General features: G+C 47.9%; 13 non-coding genes across 13 annotated transcripts; 7 read left to right on the top strand and 6 right to left on the bottom strand.

Moving 5' to 3' along the window:
• The first annotated feature begins 731 nt into the window (after positions 1 to 731).
• On the top strand, positions 732 to 803 carry trnad-guc (transfer RNA aspartic acid (anticodon GUC)). Its single transcript has one exon. It is a non-coding gene; the product is annotated as a tRNA-Asp (tRNA).
• Positions 804 to 1,605: 802 nt separating this feature from the next.
• LOC127980200 (U5 spliceosomal RNA) lies at positions 1,606 to 1,720 on the bottom strand. Its single transcript, XR_008159235.1, has one exon. It is a non-coding gene; the product is annotated as a U5 spliceosomal RNA (small nuclear RNA).
• Positions 1,721 to 2,772: 1,052 nt separating this feature from the next.
• Positions 2,773 to 2,844, top strand: trnad-guc (transfer RNA aspartic acid (anticodon GUC)). The gene has a single exon. It is a non-coding gene; the product is annotated as a tRNA-Asp (tRNA).
• Positions 2,845 to 3,648: 804 nt separating this feature from the next.
• On the bottom strand, positions 3,649 to 3,763 carry LOC127980197 (U5 spliceosomal RNA). The gene has a single exon (XR_008159234.1). It is a non-coding gene; the product is annotated as a U5 spliceosomal RNA (small nuclear RNA).
• Positions 3,764 to 6,025: 2,262 nt separating this feature from the next.
• LOC127980909 (U5 spliceosomal RNA) lies at positions 6,026 to 6,140 on the bottom strand. Its single transcript, XR_008159909.1, has one exon. It is a non-coding gene; the product is annotated as a U5 spliceosomal RNA (small nuclear RNA).
• A 1,050-nt stretch (positions 6,141 to 7,190) lies between these two features.
• Positions 7,191 to 7,262, top strand: trnad-guc (transfer RNA aspartic acid (anticodon GUC)). The gene has a single exon. It is a non-coding gene; the product is annotated as a tRNA-Asp (tRNA).
• Positions 7,263 to 8,068: 806 nt separating this feature from the next.
• LOC127980960 (U5 spliceosomal RNA) lies at positions 8,069 to 8,183 on the bottom strand. The gene has a single exon (XR_008159957.1). It is a non-coding gene; the product is annotated as a U5 spliceosomal RNA (small nuclear RNA).
• A 1,048-nt stretch (positions 8,184 to 9,231) lies between these two features.
• Positions 9,232 to 9,303, top strand: trnad-guc (transfer RNA aspartic acid (anticodon GUC)). The gene has a single exon. It is a non-coding gene; the product is annotated as a tRNA-Asp (tRNA).
• Positions 9,304 to 10,123: 820 nt separating this feature from the next.
• Positions 10,124 to 10,195, top strand: trnad-guc (transfer RNA aspartic acid (anticodon GUC)). Its single transcript has one exon. It is a non-coding gene; the product is annotated as a tRNA-Asp (tRNA).
• An 802-nt stretch (positions 10,196 to 10,997) lies between these two features.
• LOC127980131 (U5 spliceosomal RNA) lies at positions 10,998 to 11,113 on the bottom strand. The gene has a single exon (XR_008159168.1). It is a non-coding gene; the product is annotated as a U5 spliceosomal RNA (small nuclear RNA).
• Positions 11,114 to 12,164: 1,051 nt separating this feature from the next.
• Positions 12,165 to 12,236, top strand: trnad-guc (transfer RNA aspartic acid (anticodon GUC)). The gene has a single exon. It is a non-coding gene; the product is annotated as a tRNA-Asp (tRNA).
• A 1,147-nt stretch (positions 12,237 to 13,383) lies between these two features.
• LOC127980908 (U5 spliceosomal RNA) lies at positions 13,384 to 13,498 on the bottom strand. Its single transcript, XR_008159908.1, has one exon. It is a non-coding gene; the product is annotated as a U5 spliceosomal RNA (small nuclear RNA).
• A 1,055-nt stretch (positions 13,499 to 14,553) lies between these two features.
• On the top strand, positions 14,554 to 14,625 carry trnad-guc (transfer RNA aspartic acid (anticodon GUC)). Its single transcript has one exon. It is a non-coding gene; the product is annotated as a tRNA-Asp (tRNA).
• The last annotated feature ends 1,210 nt before the right edge of the window (positions 14,626 to 15,835 follow it).

Raw genomic sequence — 15,835 nt, 5'->3', positions numbered from 1 at the left:
CCAGTCCGTATCCAGAGAAGATGGTGGATCAACACCTAGAAAGGACCTCTATGGCCCAGAAACACAGCGGAGACCGTGACAACTAGATGAGCCGCAGATACAAATCCCCTGTAAAGACCACCTGGACAAGACCACAGGAAACAGATGATTCTTCTGCACAGTCTGACATTCCTGCAGCCTGGAGCTGATCTACTGGTTTCGTCTGACAAGGGGAGAACTGTCTCCCCGACTGAGCCTGGTTTCTCACCGGGTTTTTTCTCCATCTTTTCACCGATCGAGTTTTGGTTTCTTGCCTCTGTCGCCTCTGGCAGGCGGAGCTTGGGACACTTCATGTACAGAGATATCGTTGACTTGATTGCAAATTATTGCACAGATACTATTTAAAACTGAACTTAGCTGAATGATGTCATCAAAGAGTTCAATAACGAAATGCCTTTAACTGTCATTTTGCTTTTTGACGCACTGTGTTCCTAATTAATGTTGTTCAGTTGCATTGACGCAATACTTTTTGTTTAAAGCGCAATTTAAAAAAAAAAAAAAAAAAAAAAAAGAGTCCAAACAATGACCCCTGCTACGGGTAGTGTTCCAAGTGTTATGCGACTTCAGCTAATGATGGGTCCATCAGAAATTTTACGGTGCTAGGGCTGGGTCTGCGTCAGAAGAAGCCATGCATTGTTTAGTTATGTCAGTGCAGTGCCGTCGGTTGGGGGAGAAACGGCAGCAAGCACGGCTCCTCGTTAGTATAGTGGACAGTATCTCCGCCTGTCACGCGGAAGACCGGGGTTCGATTCCCCGACGGGGAGAGCTGGTTCTTTTTGTCTTCTGAACGATCCATCCAAAATTTTTGGTTGGAGTCGCAGGTCACAGAAGGAGTTCTGCTTCGACGTCAGCCCGAGCCAAAGGACATGCGTTGGCCGGGAATCGAACCCGGGTCAACTGCTTGGAAGGCAGCTATGCTCACCACTATACCACCAACGCAGGTGGAAGTCAGCAGCTTTATTGACGCACTGTGTTCCTAATTAATGTTGTTCAGTTGCATTGACACAATACTTTTTGTTTAAAGCGCAATTTAAAAAAAAAAAAAAAAAAAGAGTCCAAACAATGACCCCTGCTACGGGTAGTGTTGCAAGTGTTATGCGACTTCAGCTAATGATGGGTCCATCCCATATTATTCCATCCAAAAGTTTTGGGTGGAGGCACAGGTCACAGAGGGAGTTCTGCTTCGACGTCAGCCCGAGCCAAAGGACATGCGTTGGCCGGGAATCGAACCCGGGTCAACTGCTTGGAAGGCAGCTATGCTCACCACTATACCACCAACGCAGCAGGCATTCAGCAACTTGCGCCGTCAGTAAGAAGGCTCGAAGTGCACGAGTCGCCGATAGGGCTAGAGGAGCAGATGAGATCTTTGTTTGGACCCGTCACTAAAGAGAGCCTTCAAGAATTTGCATCCCGTCACGTACAAGAAAACGGTGCCTTCCCATCCGGCTAAATAAACACGAAGTGGTCAAACGCAGAGAGTGCCCATTCAGACGATGACCAGGGGCAAGCCCTCTCGCAGCATGCTGGCGGACGGTCAAACTGATTCTGCTCTTGACATCTCGATGTAGCTCTGCAGTGAGCAGAGCACCCAAAAATACAGGTCACTCGCAAAAGTTCCCCTCCACGGAAATCTTTAGTAAAAGGCGAAAGATTTATGCGACAATGAAGAGAAACTCGAGCTGTGTCTCCAAACGCTCGGGCCTGTGCGCTGCCTCTGTTAAACTACTACGCTCGCCAAGGGTCATCAAGGGTGACAACGCCTGCCCACATGTGTTTCGTCAGCACCCCCCCCCCCCACTCCAAAACGGAGGAGTAAAACTCAAAAAAGTCCCCTCGGCCCACCAATAACCAAAAGCCCAATCAAGGCAATCTCTTTCTCATGCCTCTATCTGAAAAGTTGGATAAAATCTTATATGAAAAAAAAAGTCTTTTAAAGAAATCCCTTATTCCGAGGTCACCGTAGCCACCAGATCCAGTCTGTATCCGCTTCAGTCACCCGGATCCAGTCCGTATCCAGAGAAGATGGTGGATCAACACCTAGAAAGGACCTCTATGGCCCAGAAACACAGCGGAGACCGTGACAACTAGATGAGCCGCAGATACAAATCCCCTGTAAAGACCACCTGGACAAGACCACAGGAAACAGATGATTCTTCTGCACAGTCTGACATTCCTGCAGCCTGGAGCTGATCTACTGGTTTCGTCTGACAAGGGGAGAACTGTCTCCCCGACTGAGCCTGGTTTCTCACCGGGTTTTTTCTCCATCTTTTCACCGATCGAGTTTTGGTTTCTTGCCTCTGTCGCCTCTGGCAGGCGGAGCTTGGGACACTTCATGTACAGAGATATCGTTGACTTGATTGCAAATTATTGCACAGATACTATTTAAAACTGAACTTAGCTGAATGATGTCATCAAAGAGTTCAATAACGAAATGCCTTTAACTGTCATTTTGCTTTTTGACGCACTGTGTTCCTAATTAATGTTGTTCAGTTGCATTGACGCAATACTTTTTGTTTAAAGCGCAATTTAAAAAAAAAAAAAAAAAAAAAAAAGAGTCCAAACAATGACCCCTGCTACGGGTAGTGTTCCAAGTGTTATGCGACTTCAGCTAATGATGGGTCCATCAGAAATTTTACGGTGCTAGGGCTGGGTCTGCGTCAGAAGAAGCCATGCATTGTTTAGTTATGTCAGTGCAGTGCCGTCGGTTGGGGGAGAAACGGCAGCATGCACGGCTCCTCGTTAGTATAGTGGACAGTATCTCCGCCTGTCACGCGGAAGACCGGGGTTCGATTCCCCGACGGGGAGAGCTGGTTCTTTTCGTCTTCCGAACGATCCATCCAAAATTTTTGGTTGGAGTCGCAGGTCACAGAAGGAGTTCTGCTTCGACGTCAGCCCGAGCCAAAGGACATGCGTTGGCCGGGAATCGAACCCGGGTCAACTGCTTGGAAGGCAGCTATGCTCACCACTATGCCACCAACGCAGGTGGAAGTCAGCAGCTTTATTGACGCACTGTGTTCCTAATTAATGTTGTTCAGTTGCATTGACACAATATTTTTTGTTTAAAGCGCAATTTAAAAAAAAAAAAAAAAAAAAAGAGTCCAAACAATGACCCCTGCTACGGGTAGTGTTGCAAGTGTTATGCGACTTCAGCTAATGATGGGTCCATCCGATATTATTCCATCCAAAAGTTTTGGGTGGAGGCACAGGTCACAGAGGGAGTTCTGCTTCGACGTCAGCCCGAGCCAAAGGACATGCGTTGGCCGGGAATTGAACCCGGGTCAACTGCTTGGAAGGCAGCTATGCTCACCACTATACCACCAACGCAGCAGGCATTCAGCAACTTGCGCCGTCAGTAAGAAGGCTCGAAGTGCACGAGTCGCCGATAGGGCTAGAGGAGCAGATGAGATCTTTGTTTGGACCCGTCACTAAAGAGAGCCTTCAAGAATTTGCATCCCGTCACGAACAAGAAAACGCTGCCTTCCCATCCGGCTAAATAAACACGAAGTGGTCAAACGCAGAGAGTGCCCATTCAGACGATGACCAGGGGCAAGCCCTCTCGCAGCATGCTGGCGGACGGTCAAACTGATTCTGCTCTTGACATTTCGATGTAGCTCTGCAGTGAGCAGAGCACCCAAAAATACAGGTCACTCGCAAAAGTTCCCCTCCACGGAAATCTTTAGTAAAAGGCGAAAGATTTATGCGACAATGAAGAGAAACTCGAGCTGTGTCTGCAAACGCTCGGGCCTGTGCGCTCCCTCTGTTAAACTACTACGCTCGCCAAGGGTCATCAAGGGTGACAACGCCTGCCCACATGTGTTTCGTCAGCACCCCCCCCCCCCACTCCAAAACGGAGGAGTAAAACTCAAAAAAGTCCCCTCGGCCCACCAATAACCAAAAGCCCAATCAAGGCAATCTCTTTCTCATGCCTCTATCTGAAAAGTTGGATAAAATCTTATATGAAAAAAAAAGTCTTTTAAAGAAATCCCTTATTCCGAGGTCACCGTAGCCACCAGATCCAGTCTGTATCCGCTTCAGTCACCCGGATCCAGTCCGTATCCAGAGAAGATGGTGGATCAACACCTAGAAAGGACCTCTATGGCCCAGAAACACAGCGGAGACCGTGACAACTAGATGAGCCGCAGATACAAATCCCCTGTAAAGACCACCTGGACAAGACCACAGGAAACAGATGATTCTTCTGCACAGTCTGACATTCCTGCAGCCTGGAGCTGATCTACTGGTTTCGTCTGACAAGGGGAGAACTGTCTCCCCGACTGAGCCTGGTTTCTCTCCGGGTTTTTTCTCCATCTTTTCACCGATCGAGTTTTGGTTTCTTGCCTCTGTCGCCTCTGGCAGGCGGAGCTTGGGACACTTCATGTACAGAGATATCGTTGACTTGATTGCAAATTATTGCACAGATACTATTTAAAACTGAACTTAGCTGAATGATGTCATCAAAGAGTTCAATAACGAAATGCCTTTAACTGTCATTTTGCTTTTTGACGCACTGTGTTCCTAATTAATGTTGTTCAGTTGCATTGACGCAATACTTTTTGTTTAAAGCGCAATTTAAAAAAAAAAAAAAAAAAAAAAGAGTCCAAACAATGACCCCTGCTACGGGTAGTGTTCCAAGTGTTATGCGACTTCAGCTAATGATGGGTCCATCAGAAATTTTACGGTGCTAGGGCTGGGTCTGCGTCAGAAGAAGCCATGCATTGTTTAGTTATGTCAGTGCAGTGCCGTCGGTTGGGGGAGAAACGGCAGCATGCATGGCTCCTTGTTAGTATAGTGGACAGTATCTCCGCCTGTCACGCGGAAGACCGGGGTTCGATTCCCCGACGGGGAGAGCTGGTTCTTTTCGTCTTCCGAACGATCCATCCAAAATTTTTGGTTGGAGTCGCAGGTCACAGAAGGAGTTCTGCTTCGACGTCAGCCCGAGCCAAAGGACATGCGTTGGCCGGGAATCGAACCCGGGTCAACTGCTTGGAAGGCAGCTATGCTCACCACTATACCACCAACACAGGTGGAAGTCAGCAGCTTTATTGACGCACTGTGTTCCTAATTAATGTTGTTCAGTTGCATTGACACAATACTTTTTGTTTAAAGCGCAATTTAAAAAAAAAAAAAAAAAAAAGAGTCCAAACAATGACCCCTGCAACGGGTAGTGTTGCAAGTGTTATGCGACTTCAGCTAATGATGGGTCCATCCGATATTATTCCATCCAAAAGTTTTGGGTGGAGGCACAGGTCACAGAGGGAGTTCTGCTTCGACGTCAGCCCGAGCCAAAGGACATGCGTTGGCCGGGAATCGAACCCGGGTCAACTGCTTGGAAGGCAGCTATGCTCACCACTATACCACCAACGCAGGCGGAAGTCAGCAGCTTTATTGACGCACTGTGTTCCTAATTAATGTTGTTCAGTTGCATTGACACAATACTTTTTGTTTAAAGCGCAATTTAAAAAAAAAAAAAAGAGTCCAAACAATGAGCCCTGCTACGGGTAGTGTTGCAAGTGTTATGCGACTTCAGCTAATGATGGGTCCATCCGATATTATTCCATCCAAAAGTTTTGGGTGGAGGCACAGGTCACAGAGGGAGTTCTGCTTCGACGTCAGCCCGAGCCAAAGGACATGCGTTGGCCGGGAATCGAACCCGGGTCAACTGCTTGGAAGGCAGCTATGCTCACCACTATACCACCAACGCAGCAGGCATTCAGCAACTTGCGCCGTCAGTAAGAAGGCTCGAAGTGCACGAGTCGCCGATAGGGCTAGAGGAGCAGATGAGATCTTTGTTTGGACCCGTCACTAAAGAGAGCCTTCAAGAATTTGCATCCCGTCACGTACAAGAAAACGCTGCCTTCCCATCCGGCTAAATAAACACGAAGTGGTCAAACGCAGAGAGTGCCCATTCAGACGATGACCAGGGGCAAGCCCTCTCGCAGCATGCTGGCGGACGGTCAAACTGATTCTGCTCTTGACATTTCGATGTAGCTCTGCAGTGAGCAGAGCACCCAAAAATACAGGTCACTCGCAAAAGTTCCCCTCCACGGAAATCTTTAGTAAAAGGCGAAAGATTTATGCGCCAATGAAGAGAAACTCGAGCTGTGTCTGCAAACGCTCGGGCCTGTGCGCTGCCTCTGTTAAACTACTACGCTCGCCAAGGGTCATCAAGGGTGACAACGCCTGCCCACATGTGTTTCGTCAGCACCCCCCCCCCCCCACTCCAAAACGGAGGAGTAAAACTCAAAAAAGTCCCCTCGGCCCACCAATAACCAAAAGCCCAATCAAGGCAATCTCTTTCTCATGCCTCTATCTGAAAAGTTGGATAAAATCTTATATGAAAAAAAAGTCTTTTAAAGAAATCCCTTATTCCGAGGTCACCGTAGCCAACAGATCCAGTCTGTATCCGCTTCAGTCACCCGGATCCAGTCCGTATCCAGAGAAGATGGTGGATCAACACCTAGAAAGGACCTCTATGGCCCAGAAACACAGCGGAGACCGTGACAACTAGATGAGCCGCAGATACAAATCCCCTGTAAAGACCACCTGGACAAGACCACAGGAAACAGATGATTCTTCTGCACAGTCTGACATTCCTGCAGCCTGGAGCTGATCTACTGGTTTCGTCTGACAAGGGGAGAACTGTCTCCCCGACTGAGCCTGGTTTCTCACCGGGTTTTTTCTCCATCTTTTCACCGATCGAGTTTTGGTTTCTTGCCTCTGTCGCCTCTGGCAGGCGGAGCTTGGGACACTTCATGTACAGAGATATCGTTGACTTGATTGCAAATTATTGCACAGATACTATTTAAAACTGAACTTAGCTGAATGATGTCATCAAAGAGTTCAATAACGAAATGCCTTTAACTGTCATTTTGCTTTTTGACGCACTGTGTTCCTAATTAATGTTGTTCAGTTGCATTGACGCAATACTTTTTGTTTAAAGCGCAATTTAAAAAAAAAAAAAAAAAAAAAAGAGTCCAAACAATGACCCCTGCTACGGGTAGTGTTCCAAGTGTTATGCGACTTCAGCTAATGATGGGTCCATCAGAAATTTTACGGTGCTAGGGCTGGGTCTGCGTCAGAAGAAGCCATGCATTGTTTAGTTATGTCAGTGCAGTGCCGTCGGTTGGGGGAGAAACGGCAGCATGCACGGCTCCTCGTTAGTATAGTGGACAGTATCTCCGCCTGTCACGCGGAAGACCGGGGTTCGATTCCCCGACGGGGAGAGCTGGTTCTTTTCGTCTTCCGAACGATCCATCCAAAATTTTTGGTTGGAGTCGCAGGTCACAGAAGGAGTTCTGCTTCGACGTCAGCCCGAGCCAAAGGACATGCGTTGGCCGGGAATCGAACCCGGGTCAACTGCTTGGAAGGCAGCTATGCTCACCACTATGCCACCAACGCAGGTGGAAGTCAGCAGCTTTATTGACGCACTGTGTTCCTAATTAATGTTGTTCAGTTGCATTGACACAATACTTTTTGTTTAAAGCGCAATTTAAAAAAAAAAAAAAAAAAAAAAGAGTCCAAACAATGACCCCTGCTACGGGTAGTGTTGCAAGTGTTATGCGACTTCAGCTAATGATGGGTCCATCCGATTATTATTCCATCCAAAAGTTTTGGGTTGAGGCACAGGTCACAGAGGGAGTTCTGCTTCGATGTCAGCCTGAGCCAAAGGACATGCGTTGGCCGGGAATCGAACCTGGGTCAACTGCTTGGAAGGCAGCTATGCTCACCACTATACCACCAACGCAGCAGGCATTCAGCAACTTGCGCCGTCAGTAAGAAGGCTCGAAGTGCACGAGTCGCCGATAGGGCTAGAGGAGCAGATGAGATCTTTGTTTGGACCCGTCACTAAAGAGAGCCTTCAAGAATTTGCATCCCGTCACGTACAAGAAAACGCTGCCTTCCCATCCGGCTAAATAAACACGAAGTGGTCAAACGCAGAGAGTGCCCATTCAGACGATGACCAGGGGCAAGCCCTCTCGCAGCATGCTGGCGGACGGTCAAACTGATTCTGCTCTTGACATTTCGATGTAGCTCTGCAGTGAGCAGAGCACCCAAAAATACAGGTCACTCGCAAAAGTTCCGCTCCACGGAAATCTTTAGTAAAAGGCGAAAGATTTATGCGACAATGAAGAGAAACTCGAGCTGTGTCTCCAAACGCTCGGGCCTGTGCACTGGCTCTGTTAAACTACTACGCTCGCCAAGGGTCATCAAGGGTGACAACGCCTGCCCACATGTGTTTCGTCAGCACCCCCCCCCCACTCCAAAACGGAGGAGTAAAACTCAAAAAAGTCCCCTCGGCCCACCAATAACCAAAAGCCCAATCAAGGCAATCTCTTTCTCATGCCTCTATCTGAAAAGTTGGATAAAATCTTATATGAAAAAAAAAGTCTTTTAAAGAAATCCCTTATTCCGAGGTCACCGTAGCCACCAGATCCAGTCTGTATCCGCTTCAGTCACCCGGATCCAGTCCGTATCCAGAGAAGATGGTGGATCAACACCTAGAAAGGACCTCTATGGCCCAGAAACACAGCGGAGACCGTGACAACTAGATGAGCCGCAGATACAAATCCCCTGTAAAGACCACCTGGACAAGACCACAGGAAACAGATGATTCTTCTGCACAGTCTGACATTCCTGCAGCCTGGAGCTGATCTACTGGTTTCGTCTGACAAGGGGAGAACTGTCTCCCCGACTGAGCCTGGTTTCTCACCGGGTTTTTTCTCCATCTTTTCACCGATCGAGTTTTGGTTTCTTGCCTCTGTCGCCTCTGGCAGGCGGAGCTTGGGACACTTCATGTACAGAGATATCGTTGACTTGATTGCAAATTATTGCACAGATACTATTTAAAACTGAACTTAGCTGAATGATGTCATCAAAGAGTTCAATAACGAAATGCCTTTAACTGTCATTTTGCTTTTTGACGCACTGTGTTCCTAATTAATGTTGTTCAGTTGCATTGACGCAATACTTTTTGTTTAAAGCGCAATTTAAAAAAAAAGAAAAAAAAAAAAGAGTCCAAACAATGACCCCTGCTACGGGTAGTGTTCCAAGTGTTATGCGACTTCAGCTAATGATGGGTCCATCAGAAATTTTACGGTGCTAGGGCTGGGTCTGCGTCAGAAGAAGCCATGCATTGTTTAGTTATGTCAGTGCAGTGCCGTCGGTTGGGGGAGAAACGGCAGCATGCACGGCTCCTCGTTAGTATAGTGGACAGTATCTCCGCCTGTCACGCGGAAGACCGGGGTTCGATTCCCCGACGGGGAGAGCTGGTTCTTTTCGTCTTCCGAACGATCCATCCAAAATTTTTGGTTGGAGTCGCAGGTCACAGAAGGAGTTCTGCTTCGACGTCAGCCCGAGCCAAAGGACATGCGTTGGCCGGGAATCGAACCCGGGTCAACTGCTTGGAAGGCAGCTATGCTCACCACTATGCCACCAACGCAGGTGGAAGTCAGCAGCTTTATTGACGCACTGTGTTCCTAATTAATGTTGTTCAGTTGCATTGACACAATACTTTTTGTTTAAAGCGCAATTTAAAAAAAAAAAAAAAAAAAAAAAAGAGTCCAAACAATGACCCCTGCTACGGGTAGTGTTGCAAGTGTTATGCGACTTCAGCTAATGATGGGTCCATCCGATTATTATTCCATCCAAAAGTTTTGGGTTGAGGCACAGGTCACAGAGGGAGTTCTGCTTCGATGTCAGCCTGAGCCAAAGGACATGCGTTGGCCGGGAATCGAACCCGGGTCAACTGCTTGGAAGGCAGCTATGCTCACCACTATACCACCAACGCAGGCGGAAGTCAGCAGCTTTATTGACGCACTGTGTTCCTAATTAATGTTGTTCAGTTGCATTGACGCAATACTTTTTGTTTAAAGCGCAATTTAAAAAAAAAAAAAAAAAAAAAAAGAGTCCAAACAATGACCCCTGCTACGGGTAGTGTTCCAAGTGTTATGCGACTTCAGCTAATGATGGGTCCATCAGAAATTTTACGGTGCTAGGGCTGGGTCTGCGTCAGAAGAAGCCATGCATTGTTTAGTTATGTCAGTGCAGTGCCGTCGGTTGGGGGAGAAACGGCAGCATGCACGGCTCCTCGTTAGTATAGTGGACAGTATCTCCGCCTGTCACGCGGAAGACCGGGGTTCGATTCCCCGACGGGGAGAGCTGGTTCTTTTCGTCTTCCGAACGATCCATCCAAAATTTTTGGTTGGAGTCGCAGGTCACAGAAGGAGTTCTGCTTCGACGTCAGCCCGAGCCAAAGGACATGCGTTGGCCGGGAATCGAACCCGGGTCAACTGCTTGGAAGGCAGCTATGCTCACCACTATACCACCAACGCAGGTGGAAGTCAGCAGCTTTATTGACGCACTGTGTTCCTAATTAATGTTGTTCAGTTGCATTGACACAATACTTTTTGTTTAAAGCGCAATTTAAAAAAAAAAAAAAAAAAAGAGTCCAAACAATGACCCCTGCTACGGGTAGTGTTGCAAGTGTTATGCGACTTCAGCTAATGATGGGTCCATCCGATATTATTCCATCCAAAAGTTTTGGGTGGAGGCACAGGTCACAGAGGGAGTTCTGCTTCGACGTCAGCCCGAGCCAAAGGACATGCGTTGGCCGGGAATCGAACCCGGGTCAACTGCTTGGAAGGCAGCTATGCTCACCACTATACCACCAACGCAGCAGGCATTCAGCAACTTGCGCCGTCAGTAAGAAGACTCGAAGTGCACGAGTCGCCGATAGGGCTAGAGGAGCAGATGAGATCTTTGTTCAGACCCGTCACTAAAGAGAGCCTTCAAGAATTTGCATCCCGTCACGTACAAGAAAACGCTGCCTTCCCATCCGGCTAAATAAACACGAAGTGGTCAAACGCAGAGAGTGCCCATTCAGACGATGACCAGTGGCAAGCCCTCTCGCAGCATGCTGGCGGACGGTCAAACTGATTCTGCTCTTGACATTTCGATGTAGCTCTGCAGTGAGCAGAGCACCCAAAAATACAGGTCACTCACAAAAGTTCCCCTCCACGGAAATCTTTAGTAAAAGGCGAAAGATTTATGCGACAATGAAGAGAAACTCGAGCTGTGTCTCCAAACGCTCGGGCCTGTGCGCTGCCTCTGTTAAACTACTACGCTCGCCAAGGGTCATCAAGGGTGACAACGCCTGCCCACATGTGTTTCGTCAGCACCCCCCCCCCCCCCCACTCCAAAACGGAGGAGTAAAACTCAAAAAAGTCCCCTCGGCCCACCAATAACCAAAAGCCCAATCAAGGCAATCTCTTTCTCATGCCTCTATCTGAAAAGTTGGATAAAATCTTATATGAAAAAAAAGTCTTTTAAAGAAATCCCTTATTCCGAGGTCACCGTAGCCACCAGATCCAGTCTGTATCCGCTTCAGTCACCCGGATCCAGTCCGTATCCAGAGAAGATGGTGGATCAACACCTAGAAAGGACCTCTATGGCCCAGAAACACAGCGGAGACCGTGACAACTAGATGAGCCGCAGATACAAATCCCCTGTAAAGACCACCTGGACAAGACCACAGGAAACAGATGATTCTTCTGCACAGTCTGACATTCCTGCAGCCTGGAGCTGATCTACTGGTTTCGTCTGACAAGGGGAGAACTGTCTCCCCGACTGAGCCTGGTTTCTCACCGGGTTTTTTCTCCATCTTTTCACCGATCGAGTTTTGGTTTCTTGCCTCTGTCGCCTCTGGCAGGCGGAGCTTGGGACACTTCATGTACAGAGATATCGTTGACTTGATTGCAAATTATTGCACAGATACTATTTAAAACTGAACTTAGCTGAATGATGTCATCAAAGAGTTCAATAACGAAATGCCTTTAACTGTCATTTTGCTTTTTGACGCACTGTGTTCCTAATTAATGTTGTTCAGTTGCATTGACGCAATACTTTTTGTTTAAAGCGCAATTTAAAAAAAAAAAAAAAAAAAAAAGAGTCCAAACAATGACCCCTGCTACGGGTAGTGTTCCAAGTGTTATGCGACTTCAGCTAATGATGGGTCCATCAGAAATTTTACGGTGCTAGGGCTGGGTCTGCGTCAGAAGAAGCCATGCATTGTTTAGTTATGTCAGTGCAGTGCCGTCGGTTGGGGGAGAAACGGCAGCATGCACGGCTCCTCGTTAGTATAGTGGACAGTATCTCCGCCTGTCACGCGGAAGACCGGGGTTCGATTCCCCGACGGGGAGAGCTGGTTCTTTTCGTCTTCCGAACGATCCATCCAAAATTTTTGGTTGGAGTCGCAGGTCACAGAAGGAGTTCTGCTTCGACGTCAGCCCGAGCCAAAGGACATGCGTTGGCCGGGAATCGAACCCGGGTCAACTGCTTGGAAGGCAGCTATGCTCACCACTATACCACCAACGCAGGTGGAAGTCAGCAGCTTTATTGACGCACTGTGTTCCTAATTAATGTTGTTCAGTTGCATTGACACAATACTTTTTGTTTAAAGCGCAATTTAAAAAAAAAAAAAAAAAAAAAAAAAAAGAGTCCAAACAATGACCCCTGCTACGGGTAGTGTTGCAAGTGTTATGCGACTTCAGCTAATGATGGGTCCATCCGATATTATTCCATCCAAAAGTTTTGGGTGGAGGCACAGGTCACAGAGGGAGTTCTGCTTCGACGTCAGCCCGAGCCAAAGGACATGCGTTGGCCGGGAATCGAACCCGGGTCAACTGCTTGGAAGGCAGCTATGCTCACCACTATACCACCAACGCAGGCGGAAGTCAGCAGCTTTATTGACGCACTGTGTTCCTAATTAATGTTGTTCAGTTGCATTGACACAATACTTTTTGTTTAAAGCGCAATTTAAAAAAAAAAAAAAGAGTCCAAACAATGAGCCCTGCTACGGGTAGTGTTGCAAGTGTTATGCGACTTCAGCTAATGATGGGTCCATCCGATATTATTCCATCCAAAAGTTTTGGGTGGAGGCACAGGTCACAGAGGGAGTTCTGCTTCGACGTCAGCCCGAGCCAAAGGACATGCGTTGGCCGGGAATCGAACCCGGGTCAACTGCTTGGAAGGCAGCTATGCTCACCACTATACCACCAACGCAGCAGGCATTCAGCAACTTGCGCCGTCAGTAAGAAGGCTCGAAGTGCACGAGTCGCCGATAGGGCTAGAGGAGCAGATGAGATCTTTGTTCGGACCCGTCACTAAAGAGAGCCTTCAAGAATTTGCATCCCGTCACGTACAAGAAAACGCTGCCTTCCCATCCGGCTAAATAAACACGAAGTGGTCAAACGCAGAGAGTGCCCATTCAGACGATGACCAGGGGCAAGCCCTCTCGCAGCATGCTGGCGGACGGTCAAACTGATTCTGCTCTTGACATTTCGATGTAGCTCTGCAGTGAGCAGAGCACCCAAAAATACAGGTCACTCGCAAAAGTTCCCCTCCACGGAAATCTTTAGTAAAAGGCGAAAGATTTATGCGCCAATGAAGAGAAACTCGAGCTGTGTCTGCAAACGCTCGGGCCTGTGCGCTGCCTCTGTTAAACTACTACGCTCGCCAAGGGTCATCAAGGGTGACAACGCCTGCCCACATGTGTTTCGTCAGCACCCCCCCCCCCCCCCCCACTCCAAAACGGAGGAGTAAAACTCAAAAAAGTCCCCTCGGCCCACCAATAACCAAAAGCCCAATCAAGGCAATCTCTTTCTCATGCCTCTATCTGAAAAGTTGGATAAAATCTTATATGAAAAAAAAGTCTTTTAAAGAAATCCCTTATTCCGAGGTCACCGTAGCCACCAGATCCAGTCTGTATCCGCTTCAGTCACCCGGATCCAGTCCGTATCCAGAGAAGATGGTGGATCAACACCTAGAAAGGACCTCTATGGCCCAGAAACACAGCGGAGACCGTGACAACTAGATGAGCCGCAGATACAAATCCCCTGTAAAGACCACCTGGACAAGACCACAGGAAACAGATGATTCTTCTGCACAGTCTGACATTCCTGCAGCCTGGAGCTGATCTACTGGTTTCGTCTGACAAGGGGAGAACTGTCTCCCCGACTGAGCCTGGTTTCTCACCGGGTTTTTTCTCCATCTTTTCACCGATCGAGTTTTGGTTTCTTGCCTCTGTCGCCTCTGGCAGGCGGAGCTTGGGACACTTCATGTACAGAGATATCGTTGACTTGATTGCAAATTATTGCACAGATACTATTTAAAACTGAACTTAGCTGAATGATGTCATCAAAGAGTTCAATAACGAAATGCCTTTAACTGTCATTTTGCTTTTTGACGCACTGTGTTCCTAATTAATGTTGTTCAGTTGCATTGACGCAATACTTTTTGTTTAAAGCGCAATTTAAAAAAAAAAAAAAAAAAAAAAAGAGTCCAAACAATGACCCCTGCTACGGGTAGTGTTCCAAGTGTTATGCGACTTCAGCTAATGATGGGTCCATCAGAAATTTTACGGTGCTAGGGCTGGGTCTGCGTCAGAAGAAGCCATGCATTGTTTAGTTATGTCAGTGCAGTGCCGTCGGTTGGGGGAGAAACGGCAGCATGCACGGCTCCTCGTTAGTATAGTGGACAGTATCTCCGCCTGTCACGCGGAAGACCGGGGTTCGATTCCCCGACGGGGAGAGCTGGTTCTTTTCGTCTTCCGAACGATCCATCCAAAATTTTTGGTTGGAGTCGCAGGTCACAGAAGGAGTTCTGCTTCGACGTCAGCCCGAGCCAAAGGACATGCGTTGGCCGGGAATCGAACCCGGGTCAACTGCTTGGAAGGCAGCTATGCTCACCACTATACCACCAACGCAGGTGGAAGTCAGCAGCTTTATTGACGCACTGTGTTCCTAATTAATGTTGTTCAGTTGCATTGACACAATACTTTTTGTTTAAAGCGCAATTTAAAAAAAAAAAAAAAAAAAAAAAAAGAGTCCAAACAATGACCCCTGCTACGGGTAGTGTTGCAAGTGTTATGCGACTTCAGCTAATGATGGGTCCATCCGATATTATTCCATCCAAAAGTTTTGGGTGGAGGCACAGGTCACAGAGGGAGTTCTGCTTCGACGTCAGCCCGAGCCAAAGGACATGCGTTGGCCGGGAATCGAACCCGGGTCAACTGCTTGGAAGGCAGCTATGCTCACCACTATACCACCAACGCAGGCGGAAGTCAGCAGCTTTATTGACGCACTGTGTTCCTAATTAATGTTGTTCAGTTGCATTGACACAATACTTTTTGTTTAAAGCGCAATTTAAAAAAAAAAAAAAGAGTCCAAACAATGAGCCCTGCTACGGGTAGTGTTGCAAGTGTTATGCGACTTCAGCTAATGATGGGTCCATCCGATATTATTCCATCCAAAAGTTTTGGGTGGAGGCACAGGTCACAGAGGGAGTTCTGCTTCGACGTCAGCCCGAGCCAAAGGACATGCGTTGGCCGGGAATCGAACCCGGGTCAACTGCTTGGAAGGCAGCTATGCTCACCACTATACCACCAACGCAGCAGGCATTCAGCAACTTGCGCCGTCAGTAAGAAGGCTCGAAGTGCACGAGTCGCCGATAGGGCTAGAGGAGCAGATGAGATCTTTGTTCGGACCCGTCACTAAAGAGAGCCTTCAAGAATTTGCATCCCGTCACGTACAAGAAAACGCTGCCTTCCCATCCGGCTAAATAAACACGAAGTGGTCAAACGCAGAGAGTGCCCATTCAGACGATGACCAGGGGCAAGCCCTCTCGCAGCATGCTGGCGGACGGTCAAACTGATTCTGCTCTTGACATTTCGATGTAGCTCTGCAGTGAGCAGAGTACCCAAAAATACAGGTCACTCGCAAAAGTTCCCCTCCACGGAAAT

The sequence above is a fragment of the Carassius gibelio genome, chromosome B19, assembly GCF_023724105.1.
Source record: "Carassius gibelio isolate Cgi1373 ecotype wild population from Czech Republic chromosome B19, carGib1.2-hapl.c, whole genome shotgun sequence".
Classification (NCBI taxonomy): domain Eukaryota; kingdom Metazoa; phylum Chordata; class Actinopteri; order Cypriniformes; family Cyprinidae; genus Carassius; species Carassius gibelio.
Note: the sequence above shows the minus strand (reverse complement) of the source record. Positions and strands in the feature narration are given on the sequence as shown.